The sequence below is a fragment of the Charadrius vociferus genome, unplaced genomic scaffold (assembly GCF_000708025.1).
Source record: "Charadrius vociferus isolate BGI_N301 unplaced genomic scaffold, ASM70802v2 scaffold455, whole genome shotgun sequence".
Taxonomy (NCBI): Eukaryota; Metazoa; Chordata; class Aves; order Charadriiformes; family Charadriidae; genus Charadrius; species Charadrius vociferus.
The window spans coordinates 5,451,688-5,459,934 of record NW_009648550.1 but is presented as its reverse complement, the minus strand read 5'-3'; positions in this window follow the sequence as shown (position 1 = coordinate 5,459,934).

Here is an 8,247-nt window from a genome sequence, read left to right as displayed (position 1 = left end):
TCTCACTTCTGTTGCCGGTACAGCGATGTTACTGGGAGTAGGGAGAGGCCACTGCAGAAAGGTTTTGAAAATCTCGTTGTGGAAATTTTGTAGTGTTCATTTTAAAGCAGGATTGATTAAAAAAAAACAAAAAAAAGTGCCTTGATTTCACTGTTCCACTGTCACTGACATCACTGGCTCCACCATTTGTTTCCCATCAGTGTCAGGAGGATTCATGCATTCTGACTCTCCCTTTTTGCTCTATTTGAAATATCCCTTATTGAGTTTTAGAGGCAGCTTTGTAATAAAATGATGGAATACTTCAATGTGAACTAAAGCTGGGGCTGGAACTCCAAATGGGGAGAAAACCCAAAAGGCCACATGCTTGCCCTTCGGTTGTAAAATTTGTACTCTTATTTACTGCAGAATGTAGTGTGTTGTGTGAGGGTTGCGTAGCAACAAAATAAAGTTTATCTGTGTAAGGAAATATGAATGTTTCTCAGAGCATAGAGAAGCATAATTTCTGCTGTTTACTGCACTTATCATATCTGTTGCAATGTGGACTGTGTCAGATGTCAATTACAGACTAACTTCAGAAAGACTGTTTATTTTAGATAATATAAATGTTACTTAAAAGATAGGGGCATAATATCTTATGTTTACATGTTTAAGATCTATTTCTAAAGTTTAGAAGATGCAGTTTCCTGTCTTTGCCCCAACCAGATTCAAGGAAAGTTCTGTAACTCTGTGGTCCAGGATAAATTCTGACGGTGAGGAAACCGGTTTTGTTACTTGTGCGTAATTAACTATTTCTAGTTCCTCTGGGATAATGGGTTTACATTGTTTTTTCCTGCTTGTTATCTGAGAATTGTCTGACTGCTTTCCAGGTCAACCCTAGTAAGAATACACATGTATTAAAAACCAAAATTAGAGCCAAATACTGAAAGGCTGTGAGACAGCATTAACAGAAACAAAATTAATTTGCCTGGTAGACTTCTGTTTATAAAATATTCCACAGTGGAGAGAATTTCCCTTGATTTTGAGACAACCAAACACAACTGCTTCTGGAAATTATTAAAAAAAGGTAGGAATTCAGTTTGGGTTTTGATTAGAAAGGAGAAAGACTGAGTGCCTTCAACCATTTTAAAAGCTGAACAATGCCCAGGCTAAGAAAAAAATCTACCTCACAATTGCTTCATCTGGAGAAGCTGAGAAAAAAACATAGCATGTGTAACAGGTGGTGGTCTTTTTGAGATATGTTAAGTAGAAAAATACAATACTTGCCTCTAAAATAACAAGTGAACCTAACAAGTTCTTAAGAACAATTAGTCACAGACTTCAGATCAAGGCATAGAAGCAGGGGGGAACAGAAAGTGTATTATACATTTATGATGCTTTATTATATCTGCCTGTCTGTATGTCAAATAACAATCACAGTGTCTTGATTGTTTTAATTGTAAAATTATTTTCTGACTTTACCTTGGCTATTAAGCCATAGATACCAAGAAAAAGTGTCTACATAGAAAAAGTTCTAATAAGGGAGGAACAGTGAGTGATATTTATGTACCTGGAAAGACAGCACTCAACTGGTGTGCTGGCTGCCTAGCAAAAAAAAACCCAACCCATTTGGGAGGCTGGTGACTGAACAGTAACTGAATGAGATTCCCTAATCGCCTCTGAGGTAGACCAGGAACATTCCCTGGAAAAGGAGATGGCAACTCTTAATGAGAGACTACTTGTAAGATGACTTTTGGAGACAGGAGAGACCAAAAGCAAAACCTGAGAATATGAGAGTACTGTACTTTGGAGAAAGCGGTATCTCTCAAGAGGCTAAGATGTGAGGCAGGATTCTACATACTGATGTTTCATATTCAGCTTACAGTGTTGATTTCTCTAGTGCTGTCAGTTTGGAAGATCCCATTTTTGGAAGCATCCCCACAAAGTTGTCTCCTTGGCCTCAGTGAGCCCATAAAGGATTAAACCCACTGAAGAGAATATGGAAGAATGTGGCACTCTGCAGAGGATGTATAGAAACCACTCGGGAGATTTGGAGAGGCTTCAGCCCTGGCTTGGAACCTCAACAAGTGGACTCGAGAGTCCCATTTCTAGGAAGAACTAAAGTAGACAGTCTGTTTTGAAGTGACAAGGTCAGTGAAGGAGCCTGTGACGTTGTCTGGACATCTAATAGAGCACATCAAGGCTAGACATGCAGGGAGCAGGGTCTCCCTAAAGAAAAACAGTATGCTTCTGCAAAAGACCACTTTGAGCTGCAACATGTTGGCAGTTGGGGCCTGGAGGATAGGTTTGGCTGCATCGGGAATGCATTTGCCATGAGACCCTGGCAGTTAAATACGGCAGAGGAGAGTGCCGAAGCGCGGAGGTGCAGGACTGCAGGCATGGTAGTCTGGTGAGCAGAGGATGGCAGAAATCAACCGAGGGTTGTGAGACCATTTGCCCTTTCAGATAAAAAGTGGAGGAGGAGATTGGTGTAGCTTCGGGACAGATTTTACTCTCGCTCAGCCTGTCAGTTCTTTGAAGCAGAGACCTGCTGCTTTTTCAATGCTTGGAGCCTGCGCACAGGGTGGGGAATCCAGTAAGTAAATAATAGGAGTCATAATTCAGTGCACTGAAGCTGAAGAGCTGTGAAAGACATGATCTGTTTTCTTGTGACCTCCACCTCTTGCTGTGACTCTGGGACACGTTATTGTGTTTTATTTTTACTAGTGGCCAAGTCAAACAAATAGCTATGGAACTGGTAAGAACTCCACCTCCATCCCCAATTTTTCAGGTGAAGCATGAAACTTGTCTGTCTTACTGGGAATTTCTGAACATAAATAAACAGACACTTAGAGTAACTCGCTTTGATAAATGGGCAGTGTAGGTCGGGGCCTGTTGGATATGCAGGCGACTCAAAAATGAAGCAGAGCCAGGGAAGTAGGCAGGAATGGCTCTGTTTTTCTTGGCTTCCCAAATGGTTTTCAGGCTGAAATCAAATACTGAGAGCACGAGGAAAGCTGGCTTCTGAAGTCATGATTTTGCACTGAACCTCACTGTAAGGATATCTCTTATAAAGCTACTTTTGATGTGGAAATTTGGCTCCAAACCACACTGAAAGCCATTATAAATAACCACTTCATCACAGGACACACAGAAGTTGGCTTCCTTGAACAGTCCTAGAAAGCAAGTCTGACCTTATTGAGCCATAACCTCAGCTAGTGTAAAATCAGAGAAGCTCCATTGACTTCATTAGGTTATACTGATTTACACCAGCTGCGACTGTGGCCCACAATACAGCAAGCTATGTCAGCTTTTAAATTCCGTCACTGAGTGTTGAACAAAACCGTTTTTAAAACAAGATTGGCAATCCCAAATTTAGATACTAATGAGACACAGCACTGTAATTGTTTCACGATGCCTATATGTTCCATTTTGTTTTCATTTTGCCTTGCTTCTGTTTTTCTTATCTCCTGCCAAACAGAGAGAGTACCACATATGTTACATTCATAACAAAGATGTTTTGCTGCTTTGAGAATGTGTCCTCCAGATGCAAAATGGCTTTGTGTTGTAGTTCAGCTTCTTCCTTTGCATAGGTACGTTGGTTTTGCGCCAATATAAGAATGCCCTTGAGGGCCAGCCCCACATTTCTGCAGGCTCTGGAGCTCTCAAAGGGGCACGCAGAGGCTCTCCCAGCTGAACTTCAAAGATCTGATTCCCCCTTAAGAGCTTTCCAGCTCCTAAGTCATTATTTCAGATAGGCAGGATGAATTGTGTCCAGGAGCACCCTGATAAGAATGCCCCGAGACCACCAATACATCTCTTCTGTCACAATCTACAGGGTGCTCCTGTACTTAACCATACTGAGTAATCAGTTGCACTGGTGGCACCTTCGTGGTATGGAAGGCTGGTAGGTACATACAGATGGTTTGATCAGGTAAGTGGAAGACATTCATATAACTAGACTGACAGTGATTGATATTGATTATTATTTTATGACAACAGCAGCTGTAAGTTCCAGTCAAGGTCAAGACAGCATCGTGCACTGTGAAGATGCTTTTCTGCAAGCTGCAGCCTCTACCCAGCAGACTCTGAAGTGTAAATTGACAGGTACAGGAAGAGAAAGTCTCTCTCTCTAAAATGAGGACAGAAACAAACCGATTTTCCCAGTTAAGTGGAATTTCTGTTCCACTGCCTTAATTGTAAATCATGCTGGTCTCCCTAAGGCAGATAATTCTGAGGTAGATGCCACATAACACAAATACTCCACAACGATGGGGAGGGTCTGCAGATGAACTACAGAGAAGAGCTGGGCCACAGCTGAGCCTTTAACCTGTGTATTTTTCCTTGCAGAAGGTGGAGGTCCTTACACAACTGGGACTATTTCTTATGCTCTGCCAGTTTGCCAAGCAAAATCTGATTGTGTTGGCTTTGCAGTACAGGAATGGAAGACTTCTTATTTTCTTATTTCTTGCTGGTTGTCTACAATTCAGTAGCATAACATGATTTTGCATGGGTTCTCCACAAGCCCCTCAGTGTACTAACCCCTTTAATTCTGTATACTGTGTTTTATTAGATTTTCTTGTTAGGAGAACTGACAGTAGTGGATTTAAAACACTTAGTTTTCATTAAAAGGTTCCTGCAAACCAAGTACTTATGGTTAGGTTCATTTCATATGAGGTTTGTCTGATATTCAAGAGTGATCACAGAGACTTTAAAGGAAGGTGTACAAATCCTACAATAAGGCAACGTGATATAAATTTAGTTCTTATACAAATTCAGGGTGTGTATTGCACACATTTCCACTTGATATGGCCACATTAAGTTCAGCATGTATTGCTACGGGACCCAGAAATCTAGCATGAATGTGAGATAAACAATCTTCATAACAGATGAGACCTGAATGCTGATCAGAGATGGGAATTTGAAAAGCCGAATCATCTCACCTACCTAAGCTCTCCTCTGAGTCTGTATGCATGCTCTATCAAAGATAAGCTAGCCTGGTGTGTTGAAAAGTGTAGGTGGGATCTCTATTATAATTTTAATACAAGCTGTCGCTGACTCTGGAGTTACATGTCTGCAGCCTTCCCATCAGGTAGTTAAGAGCAGCAAAAAATACGGGATCCGATATAAGCAAATTCCCTTTGACAAGCTTACTTCTTTACACAGGAACCTAGAAAAACTAAAAAAGCGCCCTTCATACAAGAAATTCCAGTGGCAAGCTCTTTGAAAGAGTTACAAACAGAGAAATTCATATTAGGAAAACAGAACTTGGTCACAGTCTTAGGAAATCACAACAACAGAATATATCTGCAAATAAAGAATAAGAGCTGGCAATAATCCACCTCATTTCCTTACTGCCTATTGGTGAGTTCGTTCCACAGCTCCTAATCCATGGCTGCAGGTCCAAAGGTGACAGCATCCGTCTCCGCTTTGTTGTGGCACTGCATCCTGCCTACTGGTGCCCTGTCTGCACCAGCCTTTGCTGCAAAGTCCTTGGTCTTGATCTCGCAGGGAAGCTGGAATAAAAGAGATGACTGGGACCTTTGCGCAGAGTCTTTGCTGTTTGGAAATACTTTGAAATGAGGTGTGGACAGGTGTGGGTGTTGGCGAAGGGCCTTGGGCCAGAAGGTAAGATCTATTTTTCAAAAGTCCCTTACTCAGCATTAAAATTGAAGTCTAGTTATAGGGATTTGCCAGATGGGACAAGGGAACCTGCATAGGTAGGAGTTTGGTGTAAGCCACAGGTGGCCTGTGGGGCTTCAGCAGCACTTTATGTCAGTAGAGAAAGCACCGAGTGCCTCCTCAAGGCAGAGGATCCCAGTCCCTGGTTCCCAGGCTATGCACTGCCAATAGTCATGGTAAAGAAGTTAAAAAGGAGGCTAGCAAAGACCTTAAAGTGCTCTTGCCTACATTGTGTTACTTGCTCAGTAATGTTGTCCTGGGGCCAAGGGAGGCTAAGGCTTGCTGGTCTGGAACTTCTCCTGTAAGGATCGTGCATTTGAGTAAATAAAGAAGCCCACCACCATTACAACATTCTTTCCACTTCATCTGTTTAGATACTGATATGATCTTTATCTAAAAAGTTTAGGGCCAAATCGTGAGCGAGCATGGCTCTGTTGCAATCTGTGGAGTTGTACTGATGTATGTCAGCTGAGAATCTGAATCTACAGGCTCCTCTCTCCCTACCCTCCCAAGAGGCACCAAAGTTTTCATTGGTTTCACTGGAAGTTTTGTTTGCATCCCATCGGGCCCATAGTATTTGAATTTGTGGGACTTGCCACTGTCACACGAGGTGCATGATTGTCACTTTTGTCAGGAATTTTGAGACAACAGCTGGAGGGAAAGCAGCAAGTTCTGTGGTGAGGCCAAAATGGTCCTTCCGAGTTAGGCAAGGCCTGTACAGTTACCTTCTCAGTGCTGCTGATATTTCCCAATCATCACTGTCCTGTTACAGAGTTGATACTGAACATCAGACCATCTTGTGTGAATGGAAAAATGAACAGCCCTGGTGCATGACATACACACTTCAATGTATAAATAAACAAGTAACTTATGACTTCCGTACTTTGCTCATCACGTTATCTAGCCATAAACTATACCTTACCCAGATTCGGTCTTGCAACCTTGGCTTTTTTATGTGCTCACTGTTAACCTGGAAGACTGCCACAGCTGTACAGCAGGCCTGAAAGATGTCTCTGATAGTTCTAGTCCCATGTTATTTTCTGGTTATTCGGTGGTGCCAGAGAAACTCTGAAGACCTTGTGATGCATCATTAACAGTGTCTTCTCATGTTCGTCTATGGGTAGCCACTTGCAAGCAGTTATGTGTATGTTCATAACTGCTGCATAACAGACTACAAAACCACACATGACCTAAATAATTTGCTGGCATGCTAATGAATAGTAAACCCAGACAGCTCAACCATCTGCATGCTCTGCTTTTTATCAGTTTTAAGTGTGTTGGGTTTGGGTGTATGTGTGTCCCCTCCAACATAAAAACATACTTTTGATCTATCACAGAAAGGCCCTTTTACCATAAAGATAAAAAGATAAAAAAGTATTCCTTTTGATTCCTTTTTCCATTATCGCTCTGATGAGAGTTGTATTGTCAGTTATTACAGAGGATGTAGAGTGCATTCAAAGAACAAGGAACTGTAGAGTACATCCAGCCCACAAGCTCGTTTATTAATTTGTGTTGCTGTTTACAGATGTGTTTGGAAATCTTCAGTACTATATGATGCACAAAGATGTTGGCTGCAATGAGAAGTGTCTCTAAGCCAACGCTGTGCTGCTGCCATGGTCTCTAGAGCTGTGATTGCAGCAGTCATGGAGAAAGTTTCCATTCTGACTGAACCTTCCCTGCAACGCACTGGATAATTTACCTTGGAGGATTTTTATTGCCTCTATCAGAAGCTTTTTGGTTATTAATACAGGAAAAGTAATATATATATATATTACTATGGATATTAATACACAGGAACCCAGGAGAGAATATCCTGAGCTTTATTACTTTTGATGGTTAAAAAAGTGCACTGACTGACTGACGTTTTCCAGAGAGTTTGAAATCTTCATAGAAGCAAAGTGTCTGCGTGCCATACAACATGACGCATCAAGGTAAAGATGTCTTTGTACAGGAGACAGCCCTATTAAGTAATATTTCTTTCTCCATAGATAGCCTTTTTGAGTCTCACCTTCTCACTCTCTTGAGAAAAAGGCTAAGGAGAAATTCCTTGAAGTTCCTCTTTCCTTTTCTACTTGGAATTGGTGTGCTCTCCTTTCCCCACTGCCTCATTGGCTGTGGGAAGGTGTTGGCTGTGATTCATTTTTTTTTTCTGTGTTTTTGCTTCTAGTGCTGGCAATAGTTAGACCATCCTGTGGTGCAGTGTCATCATGGTAAATACCAGACCAGCTCATCTCAATATTATTATGTTCAGTGAAGTGTGTCAATTAATTACTGTTCCCTTACGCTGTCACAAAGACACTTCCATTGCCCCAACAAGATGCTTTTAAACAGCATGATGGTATGTAAACAGCTGATAAAAATGGGGTCATCAAGCTAGTAAGAACTTTGGATTTTTGGGTGTAGTGTAACTTGCTGTAAGAAAACAGTCAGCATGTAACCTTATGAGGTGTTTAGCGTCAAAAGCAGCAATTCCTGATACGTTATTTTCTCTTTAGGGATTAAATCTTTCGAGTTAAGTGATCCCAAGTCTATTCCAGCAGGTGATTCAGGTCTGCAAAACAGAACTTCATAAATGTGTCTGGCTAAGGG